This window comes from Oncorhynchus gorbuscha, linkage group LG05, assembly GCF_021184085.1.
Source record: "Oncorhynchus gorbuscha isolate QuinsamMale2020 ecotype Even-year linkage group LG05, OgorEven_v1.0, whole genome shotgun sequence".
In the NCBI taxonomy this organism is placed as follows: domain Eukaryota; kingdom Metazoa; phylum Chordata; class Actinopteri; order Salmoniformes; family Salmonidae; genus Oncorhynchus; species Oncorhynchus gorbuscha.
This window is the reverse complement of record NC_060177.1, coordinates 79,455,586-79,473,404: the sequence shown is the minus strand read 5'-3', so window position 1 is coordinate 79,473,404 and position 17,819 is coordinate 79,455,586. Positions and strand designations below refer to the sequence as shown.

The window sequence follows — 17,819 nt, the reverse complement described above, 5'->3', positions numbered from 1 at the left end:
CTCTTTTCTCTCTACCGCTCTCCTTCTTCTCTCTACCTCTCTCCTTCTCTCTACCGCTCTCCTTCTCTCTACCTCTCTCCTTCTCTCTACCGCTCTCCTTCTCTCTACCGCTCTCCTTCTATCTCTACCGCTCTCCTTCTCTCTACCGCTCTCCTTCTCTCTACCGCTCTCCTTCTCTCTACCGCTCTCCTTCTATCTCTACCGCTCTCCTTCTCTCTACCTCTCTTCTCGCTCTACCTCTCTTCTCGCTCTACCTCTCTTCTCGCTCTACCTCTCTTCTCTCTCTACCGCTCTCCTTCTTTTCTCTACCGCTCTCCTTCTTTTCTCTACCGCTCTCCTTCTCTCTACCTCTCTTCTCGCTCTACCGCTCTCCTTCTTTTCTCTACCGCTCTCCTTCTTTTCTCTACCGCTCTCCTTCTTTTCTCTACCTCTCTCCTTCTCTCTACCTCTCTCCTTCTCCTACCTCTCTCCTTCTCTCTACCGCTCTCCTTCTCTCTACCTCTCTCCTTCTCTCTACCTCTCTCTCCTTCTCTCTACCGCTCTCCTTCTATCTCTACCTCTCTTCTTCTCTCTACCTCTCTTCTTCTCTCTACCTCTCTCCTTCTCTCTACCTCTCTCCTTCTCTCTACCGCTCTCTCCTTCTATCTCTACCTCTCTCCTTCTCTCTACCTCTCTCCTTCTCTCTCTTTTCTCTCCTTCTCTCTACCTCTCTCCTTCTCTACCTCTCTCCTTCTCTCTACCTCTCTCCTTCTCTCTACCTCTCTCCTTCTCTCTACTCTCTCCTTCTCTCTACCTCTCTTTCTCTCTACCGCTCTCCTTCTCTCTACCTCTCTCCTTCTCTCTACCGCTCTCCTCCTTCTCTCTATCTCTACCTCTCTCCTTCTCTCTACCGCTCTCTCCTTCTCTCTACCGCTCTCCTTCTATCTCTACCGCTCTCCTTCTCTCTACCGCTCTCCTTCTCTCTACCGCTCTCCTTCTCTCTACCGCTCTCCTTCTATCTCTACCGCTCTCCTTCTCTCTACCTCTCTTCTCGCTCTACCTCTCTTCTCGCTCTACCTCTCTTCTCTCTCTACCTCTCTTCTCTCTCTACCGCTCTCCTTCTTTTCTCTACCGCTCTCCTTCTTTTCTCTACCGCTCTCCTTCTTCTCTCTACCTCTCTTCTCGCTCTACCGCTCTCCTTCTTTTCTCTACCGCTCTCCTTCTTTTCTCTACCGCTCTCCTTCTTCTCTCTACCTCTCTTCTCGCTCTACCTCTCTCCTTCTTTTCTCTACCGCTCTCCTTTTCTCTACCGCTCTCCTTCTTCTCTCTACCTCTCTTCTCGCTCTACCTCTCTCCTTCTTTCTCTACCGCTCTCCTTCTCTCTACCTCTCTCCTTCTCTTCTCTACCGCTCTCCTTCTCTCTACCGCTCTCCTTCTCTCTACCGCTCTCCTTCTCTCTACCGCTCTCCTTCTATCTCTACCTCTCTCCTTCTCTCTACCGCTCTCCTTCTATCTCTACCTCTCTCCTTCTTTTCTCTACCGCTCTCCTTCTTCTCTCTACCTCTCTTCTCGCTCTACCGCTCTCCTTCTCTCTACCGCTCTCCTTCTCTCTACCGCTCTCCTTCTCTCTACCGCTCTCCTTCTCTCTACCGCTCTCCTTCTCTCTACCGCTCTCCTTCTCTCTACCGCTCTCCTTTTCTCTACCGCTCTCCTTTTCTCTACCGCACTCCTTTTCTCTACCGCTCTCCTTCTCTCTACCGCTCTCCTTCTCTCTACCGCTCTCCTTCTCTCTACCGCTCTCCTTCTCTCTACCGCTCTCCTTTTCTCTACCGCTCTCCTTCTCTCTACCACTCTCCTTCTCTCTCTACCGCTCTCCTTCTATCTCTACCTCTCTCCTTCTCTCTACCGCTCTCCTTCTCTCTACCGCTCTCCTTTTCTCTACCGCTCTCCTTCTCTCTACCGCTCTCCTTCTATCTACCGCTCTCCTTCTATCTACCTCTCTCCTTCTCTCTACCTCTCTTCTCTCTACCTCTCTTCTCGCTCTACCTCTCTCCTTCTTTTCTCTACCTCTCTCCTTTTCTCTACCGCTCTCCTTTTCTCTACCGCTCTCCTTCTCTCTACCGCTCTCCTTCTCTCTACCGCTCTCCTTCTATCTCTACCTCTCTCCTTCTCTCTACCGCTCTCCTTCTCTCTACCGCTCTCCTTCTATCTCTACCTCTCTCCTTCTCTCTACCGCTCTCCTTCTATCTCTACCTCTCTCCTTCTTTTCTCTACCGCTCTCCTTCTTCTCTCTACCGCTCTCCTTCTATCTCTACCTCTCTCCTTCTCTCTACCTCTCTCCTTCTCTCTACCTCTCTCCTTCTCTCTACCTCTCTCCTTCTCTCTACCTCTCTCCTTCTCTCTACCTCTCTTTTCTCTCTACCGCTCTCCTTCTTCTCTCTACCTCTCTCCTTCTCTCTACCGCTCTCCTTCTATCTCTACCGCTCTCCTTCTCTCTACCTCTCTTCTCGCTCTACCTCTCTTGTCGCTCTACCTCTCTTCTCTCTCTACCGCTCTCCTTCTTTTCTCTACCGCTCTCCTTATTTTCTCTACCGCTCTCCTTCTTTTCTCTACCGCTCTCCTTCTTCTCTCTACCTCTCTTCTCGCTCTACCGCTCTCCTTCTTTTCTCTACCGCTCTCCTTCTTTTCTCTACTGCTCTCCTTCTTCTCTCTACCTCTCTTCTCGCTCTACCTCTCTCCTTCTTTTCTCTACCGCTCTCCTTTTCTCTACCGCTCTCCTTCTTCTCTCTACCTCTCTTCTCGCTCTACCTCTCTCCTTCTCTTCTCTACCGCTCTCCTTCTCTCTACCTCTCTCCTTCTCTTCTCTACCGCTCTCCTTCTCTCTACCGCTCTCCTTCTCTCTACCGCTCTCCTTCTCTCTACCGCTCTCCTTCTCTCTACCGCTCTCCTTCTATCTCTACCTCTCTCCTTCTCTCTACCGCTCTCCTTCTATCTCTACCTCTCTCCTTCTTTTCTCTACCGCTCTCCTTCTTCTCTCTACCTCTCTTCTCGCTCTACCGCTCTCCTTCTTTTCTCTACCGCTCTCCTTCTCTCTACCGCTCTCCTTCTCTCTACCGCTCTCCTTCTCTCTACCGCTCTCCTTCTCTCTACCGCTCTCCTTCTCTCTACCGCTCTCCTTCTCTCTACCGCTCTCCTTCTCTCTACCGCTCTCCTTCTCTCTACCGCTCTCCTTCTCTCTACCGCTCTCCTTTTCTCTACCGCACTCCTTTTCTCTACCGCTCTCCTTCTCTCTACCGCTCTCCTTCTCTCTACCGCTCTCCTTCTCTCTACCGCTCTCCTTTTCTCTACCGCTCTCCTTTTCTCTACCGCTCTCCTTCTCTCTACCGCTCTCCTTCTCTCTACCGCTCTCCTTCTATCTCTACCTCTCTCCTTCTCTCTCTACCGCTCTCCTTCTCTCTACTGCTCTCCTTCTCTCTACCGCTCTCCTTTTCTCTACCGCTCTCCTTCTCTCTACCGCTCTCCTTCTATCTACCGCTCTCCTTCTATCTACCTCTCTCCTTCTCTCTACCTCTCTTCTCTCTACCTCTCTTCTCGCTCTACCTCTCTCCTTCTTTTCTCTACCGCTCTCCTTTTCTCTACCGCTCTCCTTCTCTCTACCGCTCTCCTTCTCTCTACCGCTCTCCTTCTATCTCTACCGCTCTCCTTCTCTCTACCGCTCTCCTTCTATCTCTACCTCTCTCCTTCTCTCTACCGCTCTCCTTCTCTCTACCGCTCTCCTTCTATCTCTACCTCTCTCCTTCTCTACCGCTCTCCTTCTATCTCTACCTCTCTCCTTCTCTACCGCTCTCCTTCTATCTCTACCTCTCTCCTTCTTTTCTCTACCGCTCTCCTTCTTCTCTCTACCTCTCTCCTTCTCTACCGCTCTCCTTCTATCTCTACCTCTCTCCTTCTTTTCTCTACCGCTCTCCTTTTCTCTACCGCTCTCCTTCTTTTCTCTACCGCTCTCCTTCTTTTCTCTACCGCTCTCCTCCTTTTCTCTACCGCTCTCCTTTTCTCTACCGCTCTCCTTTTCTCTACCGCTCTCCTTCTCTCTCTACCGCTCTCCTTCTCTCTACCTCTCTCCTCTCTTCTCTCTACCTCTCTACCTCTCTCCTTCTCTCTACCGCTCTCCTTCTCTCTACCGCTCCTTCCTCTCTCTCTACCTCTCTCCTTCTCTCTACCGCTCTCCTTCTCTCTACCGCTCTCCTTCTCTCTACCGCTCTCCTTCTCTCTACCGCTCTCCTTTCTCTACCGCTCTCCTTCTATCTACCGCTCTCCTTCTATCTACCTCTCTCCTTCTCTCTACCTCTCTTCTCTCTACCTCTCTTCTCGCTCTACCTCTCTCCTTCTCTCTACCTCTCTCCTTCTCTCTACCTCTCTTCTCTCTACCTCTCTTCTCGCTCTACCTCTCTCCTTCTTTTCTCTACCGCTCTCCTTTTCTCTACCGCTCTCCTTTTCTCTACCGCTCTCCTTCTCTCTACCGCTCTCCTTCTCTCTACCGCTCTCCTTCTCTCTACCGCTCTCCTTCTATCTCTACCTCTCTCCTTCTCTCTACCGCTCTCCTTCTCTCTACCGCTCTCCTTCTATCTCTACCTCTCTCCTTCTCTCTACCGCTCTCCTTCTCTCTACCGCTCTCCTTCTATCTCTACCTCTCTCCTTCTTTTCTCTACCGCTCTCCTTCTTCTCTCTACCGCTCTCCTTCTATCTCTACCTCTCTCCTTCTCTCTACCTCTCTCCTTCTCTCTACCTCTCTCCTTCTCTCTACCTCTCTCCTTCTCTCTACCTCTCTCCTTCTCTCTACCTCTCTCCTTCTCTCTACCTCTCTTTTCTCTCTACCGCTCTCCTTCTTCTCTCTACCTCTCTCCTTCTCTCTACCGCTCTCCTTCTCTCTACCTCTCTCCTTCTCTCTACCGCTCTCCTTCTCTCTACCGCTCTCCTTCTATCTCTACCGCTCTCCTTCTCTCTACCGCTCTCCTTCTCTCTACCGCTCTCCTTCTCTCTACCGCTCTCCTTCTCTCTACCGCTCTCCTTCTCTCTACCGCTCTCCTTCTATCTCTACCGCTCTCCTTCTCTCTACCTCTCTTCTCGCTCTACCTCTCTTCTCGCTCTACCTCTCTTCTCTCTCTACCGCTCTCCTTCTTTTCTCTACCTCTCTCCTTCTTTTCTCTACCGCTCTCCTTCTTTTCTCTACCGCTCTCCTTCTTCTCTCTACCTCTCTTCTCGCTCTACCGCTCTCCTTCTTTTCTCTACCGCTCTCCTTCTTTTCTCTACCGCTCTCCTTCTTCTCTCTACCTCTCTTCTCGCTCTACCTCTCTCCTTCTTTTCTCTACCGCTCTCCTTTTCTCTACCGCTCTCCTTCTTCTCTCTACCTCTCTTCTCTACCGCTCTCCTTCTCTCTACCTCTCTCCTTCTCTTCTCTACCGCTCTCCTTCTCTCTACCGCTCTCCTTCTCTCTACCACTCTCCTTCTCTCTACCTCTCTCCTTCTATCTCTACCGCTCTCTCCTTCTATCTCTCTCTCTCTCCTTCTATCTCTACCCTCTCCTCTCTTCTCTTTCTCTACCGCTCCTTCTCTTCTCTCTCTCTACTCTCTCTTCTCGCTCTCCTTCTCTCTACCGCTCTCCTTTCTCTACCGCTCTCCTTCTCTCTACCGCTCTCCTTCTCTCTACCGCTCTCCTTCTCTCTACCGCTCTCCTTCTCTCTACCGCTCTCCTTCTCTCTACCGCTCTCCTTCTCTCTACCGCTCTCCTTCTCTCTACCGCTCTCCTTTTCTCTACCGCACTCCTTTTCTCTACCGCTCTCCTTCTCTCTACCGCTCTCCTTCTCTCTACCGCTCTCCTTCTCTCTACCGCTCTCCTTCTCTCTACCGCTCTCCTTCTCTCTACCGCTCTCCTTCTCTCCTTTTCTCTACCGCTCTCCTTTTCTCTACCGCTCTCCTTTTCTCTACCGCTCTCCTTCTCTCTACCGCTCTCCTTCTCTCTACCGCTCTCCTTCTCTCTACCGCTCCTCTCTACCGCTCTCTTCTCTCTACCTCTCTCCTCTCCTCTCTCTACCTCTCTCCTTCTCTCTCTACCGCTCTCCCTCTACCGCTCTCTCTCTACCGCTCTCCTTCCTTCTCTACCGCTCTCCTTCTCTCTACCGCTCTCCTTTCTCTACCGCTCTCCTTCTCTCTACCGCTCTCCTTCTCTCTACCGCTCTCCTTCTCTCTACAGCTCTCCTTCTATCTCTACCCTTCTATCTCCTCTCCTTCTCTCTACCGCTCTCCTTCTCTCTCTACCGCTTTTCTCTCCTTCCTTCTCTCTACCGCTCTCCTTCTCTACCGCTCTCTCTCTACCGCTCTCCTTCTCTCTACCGCTCTCCTTTTCTCTACCGCTCTCCTTCTCTCTACCGCTCTCCTTCTATCTACCTCTCTCCTTCTCTCTACCTCTCTTTTCTCTACCGCTCTCCTTTTCTCTACCGCTCTCCTTCTATCTACCGCTCTCCTTCTATCTACCGCTCTCCTTCTCTCTACCGCTCTCCTTCTCTCTACCTCTCTTTTCTCTACCGCTCTCCTTTTCTCTACCGCTCTCCTTCTATCTACCGCTCTCCTTCTATCTACCTCTCTCCTTCTATCTACCTCTCTCCTTCTCTCTACCTCTCTTCGCTCTACCTCTCTTCTCGCTCTACCTCTCTCCTTCTTTTCTCTACCGCTCTCCTTTTCTCTACCGCTCTCCTTCTCTCTACCGCTCTCCTTCTATCTCTACCTCTCTCCTTCTATCTCTACCTCTCTCCTTCTATCTCTACCTCTCTCCTTCTCTCTACCGCTCTCCTTCTCTCTACCGCTCTCCTTCTCTCTACCTCTCTTTTCTCTACCGCTCTCCTTTTCTCTACCGCTCTCCTTCTATCTACCGCTCTCCTTCTATCTACCTCTCTCCTTCTCTCTACCGCTCTCCTTCTATCTCTACCTCTCTCCTTCTATCTCTACCTCTCTCCTTCTCTCTACCGCTCTCCTTCTCTCTACCGCTCTCCTTCTATCTCTACCTCTCTCCTTCTCTCTACCGCTCTCCTTCTATCTCTACCTCTCTCCTTCTTTTCTCTACCGCTCTCCTTCTTCTCTCTACCTCTCTTCTCGCTCTACCGCTCTCCTTCTTTTCTCTACCGCTCTCCTTTTCTCTACCGCTCTCCTTCTCTCTACCGCTCTCCTTCTTCTCTCTACCTCTCTTCTCGCTCTACCGCTCTCCTTTTCTCTACCGCTCTCCTTTTCTCTACCGCTCTCCTTTTCTCTACCGCTCTCCTTTTCTCTACCGCTCTCCTTTTCTCTACCGCTCTCCTTCTCTCTACCGCTCTCCTTCTCTCTACCTCTCTCCTCTCTACCTCTCTCCTTCTCTCTACCTCTCTCCTTCTATCTCTACCTCTCTCCTTCTCTCTACCTCTCTCCTTCTCTCTACCTCTCTCCTTCTCTCTACCTCTCTCCTTCTCTCTACCTCTCTCCTTCTCTCTACCGCTCTCCTTCTCTCTACCGCTCTCCTTCTCTCTACCGCTCTCCTTCTCTCTACCGCTCTCCTTCTCTCTACCGCTCTCCTTCTCTCTACCGCTCTCCTTCTATCTCTACCTCTCTCCTTCTCTCTACCGCTCTCCTTCTCTCTACCTCTCTTCTCTCTCTACCGCTCTCCTTCTTCTCTCTACCTCTCTTCTCTCTCTACCGCTCTCCTTCTTCTCTCTACCTCTCTTCTCTCTCTACCGCTCTCCTTCTTCTCTCTACCTCTCTTCTCTCTCTACCGCTCTCCTTCTTTCTACCTCTCTCCTTCTTTCTACCTCTCTCCTTTCTACCTCTCTCCTTCTCTCTACCTCTCTCCTTCTCTCTACCTCTCTCCTTCTCTCTACCTCTCTTCTCTCTTTACCGCTCTCCTTCTCTCTACCTCTCTTCTCTCTCTTCTCTCTCTACCTCTCTTCTCTCTCTTCTCTCTCTACCTCTCTACCTCTCTTCTCTCTCTACCGCTCTCCTTCTCTCTACCTCTCTTCTGCTCTCCTCTCTCTACCGCTCTCCTTCTCTACCTCTTCTTCTCTCTACCTCTTCTTCTCTCTACCTCTCTTCCTCTCTTCCGCTCTCCTTCTCTCTACCTCTTCTTCTCTCTACCTCTACCTCTCTTCCGCTCTCCTTCTCTCTCTACCGCTCTCCTTCTCTCGACCTCTCTTCTTCTCTCGACCTCTCTTCTTCTCTCGACCTCTCTTCTTCTCTCGACTTCTTCTTCTCTCGACCTCTCTTCTTCTCTCGACTTCTTCTTCTCTCGACCTCTTCTTATTTTCTCTACCTCATTCTTTTCTCTACCTCCTATTATTTTTCTTCTCTCTACTTCTCTTCAATCAAATCAATCACATTTATTTATAAAGCTCTTTTTACATTAGCAGATGTCACAAAGTGCTACACAGAAACCCAGCCTGAAACCCCAAACAGCAAGCAATGCAGATGTGGAAGCACAGTGGCTAGGAAAAACTCCCTAGAAAGGCAGGAATCTTGGAAGAAACCTAGAGGGGAACCAGTCTCTGAGGGGTGGCCAGTCCTCTTCTTGCTGTGCCAGGTGGAGATTATAAGAATACATGGCCAATTACGGCCAGATTGTTCTTCAAGATGTTCAAATGTTCATAGATGACCAGCAGGGTAAAATAATAATCAGTGGTTATCGAGGGTGCAACAGGTCAGAACCTTAGGAGTAAATGTCAGTTGGCTTTTCATAGCCGAGCATTCAGATGTTGAGACAGCATGTGCGGTAGAGAGAGAGACTGTTGAAAACAGCAGGTCCAGGACAAGGTACTACCTCCAGTGAACAGGTTAGTGTTCCCTAGCCACAGGCAGAACAGTTGAAACTGGAGCAGCAGCACGACCAGGTGGACTGAGGCATGATTCTAGGTCTCAGATCCTCCGGGAGGGGAGGGAAAGAGGGAAAGAAGATTAGAGGGAGCATACTTAAATTCACACAGGTCACCAGATAAGACAGAAGAATTACACTAGATATAACAGACTAATCCTAGCCTCCCGGCCCATAGGCTATTGCTGCATAGATACTGGAGGCTGAGACAGGGGTAGGTCGGGGGACACTGTGGCCCCATCTGACGATTCCCCCAGACAGGCCCAACCAGGCAGGATATAACCCCACCCGCTTTGCCTTTGGCAAAGCACAGCCCCCACACAGCTAGAGGGATATCAACAGACCACCAACTTACTACCCTGAGACAAGGCTGAATATAGCCCAGGAAGATCTCCTCCACCACACGAGCCCGAGGGGATGCAAAACTGTCCACATAATTTTCCTCCTCTTGATTTAATCTATTTTGTGAAGTGCACCAGCCCTCCTGCAGCAAAGCACCCCCACAACAAGATGCTGCCACCCCTGTGCTTCACTGTTGGACTGGTGTTCTCAGTCTTGCAAGCCTCCCACTTTTTCCTCCAAACATAAACGAATGTCATTATGGCCAAATAGTTATATTTTTGTTTCATCAGACCAGAGGACATTTTTCTAAAAAGTCCGATCTTTCTCCCCATGTTCAGTTGCAAACCATAGTCTGACTTTTTTTATGGTGGTTTTGGAGCAGTGGGTTCTTCCTTGCTGAACGGCCTTTCAGGTTATGTTGATATAGGACTTGTTTTACTGTGGATATAGATACTTTTGTACCTATTTCCTCCAGCATCTTCACAAGGTCCTTTGCTGTTGTTCTGGGATTGACTTGCAGTTTTCGCCCCAAAGAACGTTCATCTCTTTATGCCAGCAGCATACCACCCTGCATACCACTGCTGGCTTGCTTCTGAAGCTAAGCAGGGTTGGTCCTGGTCAGTCCCTGAATGGGAGATCAGATGCTGCTGGAAGTGGTGTTGGACAGCCAGTAGGATAAACTCTTTCCTCTGGTCTAAAAAAATATCCCAATTCCCCAGGGCAGTGATTGGGGACATTGCCCTGTGTAGGGTGCCATCTTTCAGTTGGGACGTTAAACTGGTGTCCTGACACTCTGAGGTCATTAAAGATCCCATGACATTTATCGTAAGAGTAGGGGTGTTAACCCTGGTGTCCTGGCTAAATTCCCAATCTGACCCTCAAACCATCACGGTCAGCTAATAATCCCCAGTGGTACCTTCAGGCGTTTGGAAATTGCTCCCAAGGATGAACCAGACTTGTTTTCTGAGGTCTTGGCTGAATTTTTTATTTTCCCATGATGTCAGTCAAGCAAAGAGGCACTGAGTTTGAAGGTAGGCCTTGAAATACATCCACAGGTAAACCTCAAACGATGTCAATTAGCCTATCAGAAGCTTCTAAAGTCATGACATGATTTTCTGGAATTTTCCAAGCTGTTCAAAGGCACAGTCAACTTAGTGTATGTAAACTCCTGACCCTATTGCATTGTGATACAGTGAATTATAAGTGAAATAATCTATCTGTAAACAATTGTCGGAAATTTTACTTGTATCATGCAAAAAGGAGATGTCCTAACCGACTTGCCAAAACTAAAGCTTGCTAACCTCTCTAGGGTGAATGGGACGCTAGCGTCCCGCCTGGCCAACATCCAGTGAGATTGCAGAGCACCAAATTCAAATACAGAAATACTCACTATAAAAATTCTGAAAATATACAACTATTTTACTTAGGTTTAAAGATGAACATCTTGTGAATCCAGCCACGGTGTCAGATTTCAAAAATGTTTTACGGTGAAAGCATACCTTACGATTATTTCAGAACATAGCCCAGCAGACAAATCATTTACAAAGAGTAACCAGCCAAGTAGAAGTGTTACACAAGTCAGAGATATGAATAAAATTAATCACTTACCTTTGATGAACTTCATATGGTTGCACTAAGAAGACATTCATTTATTCAATAAATGTTCCTTTTGTTCATAAAGTCTCTCTTTATATCCAAAAACCTCCGTTTTGTTTGCGCGTTTTCTTCAGTAATACACAGGCTCAAACGCAGTCACAACAGGCAGACAAAAAAATCCAAATTGTATCCGTAAAGTTCATAGTAACATGCCAAACAATGTTGAAGCTATTGTTGACACTATTTTTATGTTTGGAATTATAACGTTCCCAAAGTAAACAGCCTATTTCTCAGGACCAGATGCTAGAATATGCATATAATTTACATATTAGGATAGGAAACACTCTAAAGTTTCCAAAACGGTCAAAATATTGTCTGTGAGTATAACATAACTGATATTGCAGGCGAAACCCTGAGACAAATCAAACCAGGAAGTGGCTTCTATTTTGAAAACTCCATGTTCCATAGCCTCCCTTTGCTCCATTTAAAGGGAAATCAACCAGATTCCCTTTCCTATCACTTCCACAAGGTGTCAACAGTCTTCAGACATAGTTTCAGGCTTTTATTCTGAAAAAATGAGCCAGAAATAAAACATTGCGTCAGGTGGTCACGTGAGTTTTGCTCGCGCAACAGAGTTCGGACAGCCATAGCCTTTTCCTCTCCTACTGATAAAGACATTTGCGATTGATATATTATTGATTATATATTTTAAAAACAACCTGAGGATTGATTATAAAAAACGTTGTAAATGTTTCTGTGGATATTACAGATATTATTTGGAATTTTACATCTAACATTAAGTAACCCTATTTTGAGACGTGAGATATCACAATCTCTTTCAATAATGACATGAATGGAGGAGGTCTTTATTCCAGGGAGATTGCTAAGGCGAATACAGCCATGTTTTGTTTTGCTCAACCTAGATCGAGGCACAGACACTGTCTCAATGGGGATAGCTGAGCTGACTACACTGACTGTGCTCGTGGCAGACTCCACTATGCTGGCAGGCTGGCTAACAGCCTGCTGCCTGGCCTGCACCCTATTTTTCATTGTGGAGCTAGATGAGTTAGAGCCCTGTCTATGTTCATACATAAGTTGAGAGCACCCCTCCAGCTAGGATGGAGTCCATCACTCCTCAGCAGTCCAGACTTTTTCCTGTTTGAGGGGGTGTCCCAGATTTTGGGAGGGGCTGAAAACAGTTTTCAACCAGTGATTGAGTTGTAAGACACTGCTATAGAGCTCATCACTCCCCCTAACTGGGAGGGGGCCCGAGACAATTACTCGATGCCGACACATCTTTCTAGCTGATTTGCATGCTGAAGCTGTTGCGCTTGGTGACATCTGACTGTTTCCTCCTAACACCGTTGATGCCGTCGTGGGTAACATTATCCCTATACTCTCTACACTCACCAGTTTTAGCCTCAGCCAGCACCCTCTTCAGATTAGCCTTTACGTCAGTAGCACTGCAGCCTGGTAAACAGTGTATGATCACTGGATGATTCTTTTTAAGTCTAATATTGCGGGTAATGGAGTCGCCAATGACTAGGGTTTTCAATTTGTCCGAGCTAATGGTGGGAGGCTTCGGCGGCTCAGACCCTGTAATGAGTGGAGGAGAGACCTGTGAAGGCTAGGCTTCTGATTCTGACTCGCTGCTTAATGGGGAGAACCGGTTGAAAGTTTCTGTCGGCTGAATGAGCGACACCCGTTGAGAATGACGACAGCATTTCTTTCCAGAAGCCTTGATAAAATTGTCCGGCTGTGGGAACTGTGCTGTAGGATTTATACTACTAACTGTACTTACTGGTGGCACAGACACTGTTTCCTCCTTTCCTAAACTTAAATTGCCCTGCCTAACGATTGCACCTGAAGCTGTGCTTGCAGCACGGCTATCCTCACCATAAGGTGATAGTTCTCCTGTATATTATGAGAATAGCAACTGCAATTAGATGGCATAGTGTTAATGTTACTACTAAGTTTTTTCGGCTGGTGGAGGTCCTATAGAACCATGTCCAGAAAAAGCGTCCGGAGTGAAAAAGTTGAATGAAAAAAGTTGTATTAAAAGTAAAAACTGTTAAGTTTGGAAGTTAGCGAGTTAGCAACAAAAAGCACAACAGCACAAATACAAGTCCGGAAGTTGAGGGCGGAGCAATGAGGGCGGAAAGAAAGAGAGAGGGAATGTACCGCTCTCCTTCTTCTCTCTCCTTCTCTGTAATTTACTAGTTCTTTTACAGCCCTCTAACCCCCCCTCTCTCTTTCGCCCTTTCCTTCGCTCGGTCACTTAATTTCACTCTGTCCCATCTTTAACTTCTATCTCCTCTCTCTGTTCTCCTCCCAGGGGTCCTAAAATCTACCTGTTTCCTCCTCCTTGTCTCAAACAGCCCAGGGAACTTAAGAAAGAGAGCCCAGGGCTGGGGTGGGGTTAACCCTGGCATGGGTGTACACTCTGGAGGACTAAACCCAGGGGTTCAGCACAAAGAGAGAGATGATGGAGTAGGGAGAGATGAGAGAGAGGGAGTTAGGGAGGGAGGGAGAGAGAGAAAAGAAAGAAGAGAGGCGAAGAGGAAGATGAAGGAGAGAGAGAGAGAGATAAGAGAGGGAGGGAGGGAGAGAGAGAGAGAGAGGGAGCAAGGGAGAGGGATAAGAGAAAGATGATATGCGAAGATGAAGAGAGAGAGAAAGAGAGCAAAAGAGAGGGAGAGCGAGAGAGAGAGAGAGAGAGAGAAAGAGACACCTGTCGGTCCACTATGCAAATGTTTTTTCTATGTCAAAGCATTACAGAACAGGAATCATCAGCTAATTGTCAACAGAGAACAGATTTGGAGAGGTGATTTGGCAGTGTCACCTGGATCTTTAAACATAAAGCAAACACTCTGACACACCTGAACCAACCTTCAGAGAGGGGTATGAAGAGAAGGGAAAAAAAGGTTGTAGTTTCGTACGTGTAACAGAAGAGATCTCTAATGAAAGGTGTGTGTGTGTGTGTGTGTGTGTGTGTGTGTGTGTGTGTGTGTGTGTGTGTGTGTGTGTGTGTGTGTGTGTGTGTGTGTGTGTGTGTGTGTGTGTGTGTGTGTGTCATCATCCTCTGGCACAAAGCCGACCGTTGTCTAGCTCCATTTTCCATCAAAAGGGCCTGTACAAGTTGCCTTACATCCTTCTTCAAACTCTTTGTGATGCAAAATCTTCATGCCGAGCACATCTCGGTAAAAGGTGGCCGCTTTGATTCTGTTACCCACTTTGAAAACCAAATGCAAGGCCTCGCCTCAAAGCCAATATAAGTTTTGCTATGTGCTATACTTCTATATCACACTCAGTTTGCTTACATTGATTATAGATCCTTGCAATTGACTGCTATATTGAAAAGAGAAAGGAAAAACTGATAAACAAGACAGAGAACATAACATCCTATCCTGTCATTGTTTTAATTTTCTCTTCACCTTAACACGTTTCTCACTACCTTTTGCTGCCGTAACATCAGTAACAAATTTCCTCAAGTGGAAACGCTTCTTCACACTCAACTGATCTAACCCCATCGTCTTCTGTACCATCACAGCTGACGTCACAAACGTATCAACATCAAAGAAATCTGCCATATGGCAATCAATTTGACAGATGTCCCAAAAGTCTGATCCCGAAACCCATTTACCTCCTCTAGATTGTAAATAGATTCGTCACCAGCTGCTATCATATCAAAAGAGATGTCCATATCCTTCTCCTGATCTTCCTTAACTGAGGCTCCTGACTCCGCTCAGCCACATCCCTCTCAACACTCCCCACTTGAACCCCATCACTCGTACCGGGCATCTCCTCCAGTACCTGGGAGACAAGCCCCACCTGAACCCCCTCCTGTACCCTCTTACTCATAGTGGACATCTCCTCCACTGCCTGGGAGACTAGTTCCACCCTCCTGTACCCCATCACTCGTACTGGGCGTCTCCTCACCAGTCTGGGGAAATCCATCCTTACCTCCTACAAAAATATTTTTCTGCTGCATAACAGATGCTGTCTTCCCCTCTGGTACAAGCTGCATCTCAGTACCCTCAACATGGACAAATTGTTCCTCAGCAACAGGTGCTTGTGGCTGCTCTACCACGGCCCACCTCTCCCTACATCAGTGGGCCCAGGTGTTACAAGGACCACCCGCGCCCCTCCCTCTGCCTTCTCCCTTTCCGGGCAAGCATGTCGCTTATGGCCAACATCCCCACACTCAAAACACAGTAGACTACCCGTACTAGCATAAGCCATATACAGTCTGTTCTCTTACTTGACTCCTAAGTCTGCTTCGGTGAGTCCAAAAACATAAACACCTGTTGCCGAAACGACATAACCTGTTTCAGAGCCGGGTGTTTGAAATGACATGACCTGTTTCAGAGCCGGGTGTTTGAAATGACATGACCTGTTTCAGAGCCGGGTGTTTGAAATGACATAACCTGTTTCAGAGCCGGGTGTTTGAAGTGACATAACCTGTTTCAGAGCCGGGTGTTTGAAATGACATGACCTGTTTCAGAGCCGGGTGTTTGAAATGACATGACCTGTTTCAGAGCCAGGTGTTTGAAATGACATGACCTGTTTCAGAGCCGGGTGTTTGAAATGACATAACCATCCAAATCAACAAGACGCTCTTCTTTAAGAAGTACTCATGCTCAACCACCCAATCAACAAGACGCTCTTCTTTAAGAAGTACTCATGCTCAACCACCCAATCAACAAGACGCTCTTCTTTAAGAAGTACTCATGCTCAACCATCCAATCAACAAGACGCTCTTCTTTAAGAAGTACTCATGCTCAACCACCCAATCAACAAGACGCTCTTCTTTAAGAAGTACTCATGCTCAACCACCCAATCAACAAGACGCTCTTCTTTAAGAAGTACTCATGCTCAACCACCCAATCAACAAGACGCTCTTCTTTAAGAAGTACTCATGCTCAACCATCCAATCAACAAGACGCTCTTCTTTAAGAAGTACTCATGCTCAACCACCCAATCAACAAGACGCTCTTCTTTAAGAAGTACTCATGCTCAACCATCCAATCAACAAGACGCTCTTCTTTAAGAAGTACTCATGCTCAACCATCCAATCAACAAGACGCTCTTCTTTAAGAAATACCACCACCGTTTTATTAATCCGTGACGCATAAGCAACATTCTCATATCCTACCTTCTCTCCTACGTCGACCAGAAACTCCTCCACAGTGACAGTGGCTTCAGTAACAAACCTAAAGCCGTGGCATAGGGACAGGGACAGTGTCCCCATGTGGGTCGCCATCCACAACAAAAAACCAGGGCAATTCCAAAAGGAAATAGAGTATACTTAATTCTACCAAAAATATAACTAATGATAACCTTAATAATGCATAGAAAAAGGCAAACCATCAGTAAGGGAGAGGTGGAGGGAGAGGGCTTTCACAACCCTCCAGTTGAAGCCCCAAAGAAACCGGTGTCACAATTACCCACAAGACACTGCAGCCTTTCAGGGCACTAATTGATTTGGTATGTTTGCCAAAAAAAAAACAAGCATCAAAGTTCCCATGGTGTGACTGTTTGGACGTGGGCCTAAGTCCAGTGTATCCAACAACACTCAGATGGCTGGGGAGCAGTATTATGTATGCTAATTGTTTTCTGTTTAATATGCTACATCAGTCAAGACTAATTATGACAATCACCCCTAGATCTTACAGTGCCCGTCAACACCTTGGGGCTCTCTCTCTCTCTCTCTCTCTCTCTCTCTCTTCTCTCTCATACACTTCTTTCTAGTTCAATCAGACATAACAACATTGTTTGGTGAAAGAGTGATAAACAGAGTGAGAGAGTAAAATAGAGCTAAAATGCATCATATGCGGGCCACAAAGCCATGTTTGTTGTTCTATGAGGATAATTAAATTATATCAAATAGCTAGTCGTCCCTGTTGTGATTATTTCACAGAAATACCAATGTCGGCATTCAGGGAATCTTCATCTGCTTCATGAGACATTATTATTTCTGTTCCAGAATGAGAGGTTTTCAAGTGGTCTATTGCTCAGCCCTGATTGAGGACAGGAGAGAACTTGAGTATCTCTGTTTACAGAAAAGTAAGGGTTAGGGTAAGTAAGGTCAAAACAATAGATAAATAACTTTGTTACCAGTATATCTTCGGTGAGGAGGTAAACTTCACTAATAATTCACTTCTTCTCCACCCTGGTGTACTAAAGTAACTTGAAAGTCAGTGAACACACCCATTCAAACACACAGTAGTTGTGTAACCCCCAGGTTCTTGTCAAGTGGCTGGGACTGGGGCCCTTTGGCTTGTGGGGTTTGTTAGTGGACTCCTAGCCTGTCCATCTGTATTGTGAAAGCGAACAATCCAGTGAATGCTGCAAGTTAATCACATTTGGACACATAATGGCTGCCACTTCACAGAGAGTCCCTTCGCTGAGGTGCAACTGGAGGACCAGAGGGGTCAGTCACACACAAAATGGAAGACTTACCCCGGTACTTCTGTCAACACTCGGATCTAACCCTTAGTTGAATTGAGGAACATGGCTGACATTTTTCTATTGCTCCCCCTTTCTCTTTAACTCTTGTTGAACCCCTAGTTGAAAGAAGGACAATGCTGTCGCTTTTTGTCTCATTCCACCACTAATTTGTCTTGCTGGCATTCTTGCAGCGATGGCAGCGGTAGAGATCGGTGTGTGTGTGTGTGTGTGTGTGACAGAGTGAGGGTTTCTAACTGAGCTATGAGTTCATAGGTCAGCTAGAAGAACCAGCTCGGTTGTCTGCCCGTAGAAGCACACTGAAGAAGGGAATAGGAGGCATATGATGGAGGGAAGAAGAGGGGAGGATGAAGGAGTGAGAAGAGTACAGGATGTAGAGACTAGTGATTAAAAGAGAAAGAGAGAAGTGATCCCGTCTGAAGTGATAGCACACATGGCTCTGTTCAGTATGCATCCCAAGCACCGGGCTGTGTGGGGCAGAAACAGACCATTGTCCCTCTTAACGTCTCTGTAGAGAGGAGAGTGGGGTGATGTGGAGAGGAGAGGGGTG

At 47.4% G+C, this 17,819-nt stretch overlaps 1 protein-coding gene across 2 annotated transcripts in view; it reads left to right on the top strand.

Moving 5' to 3' along the window:
* Positions 1 to 17,819, top strand: part of LOC124036555 (ephrin-A5-like) — a 202,590-nt gene that overhangs the window by 59,459 nt on the left and 125,312 nt on the right. The window lies entirely within an intron of this gene.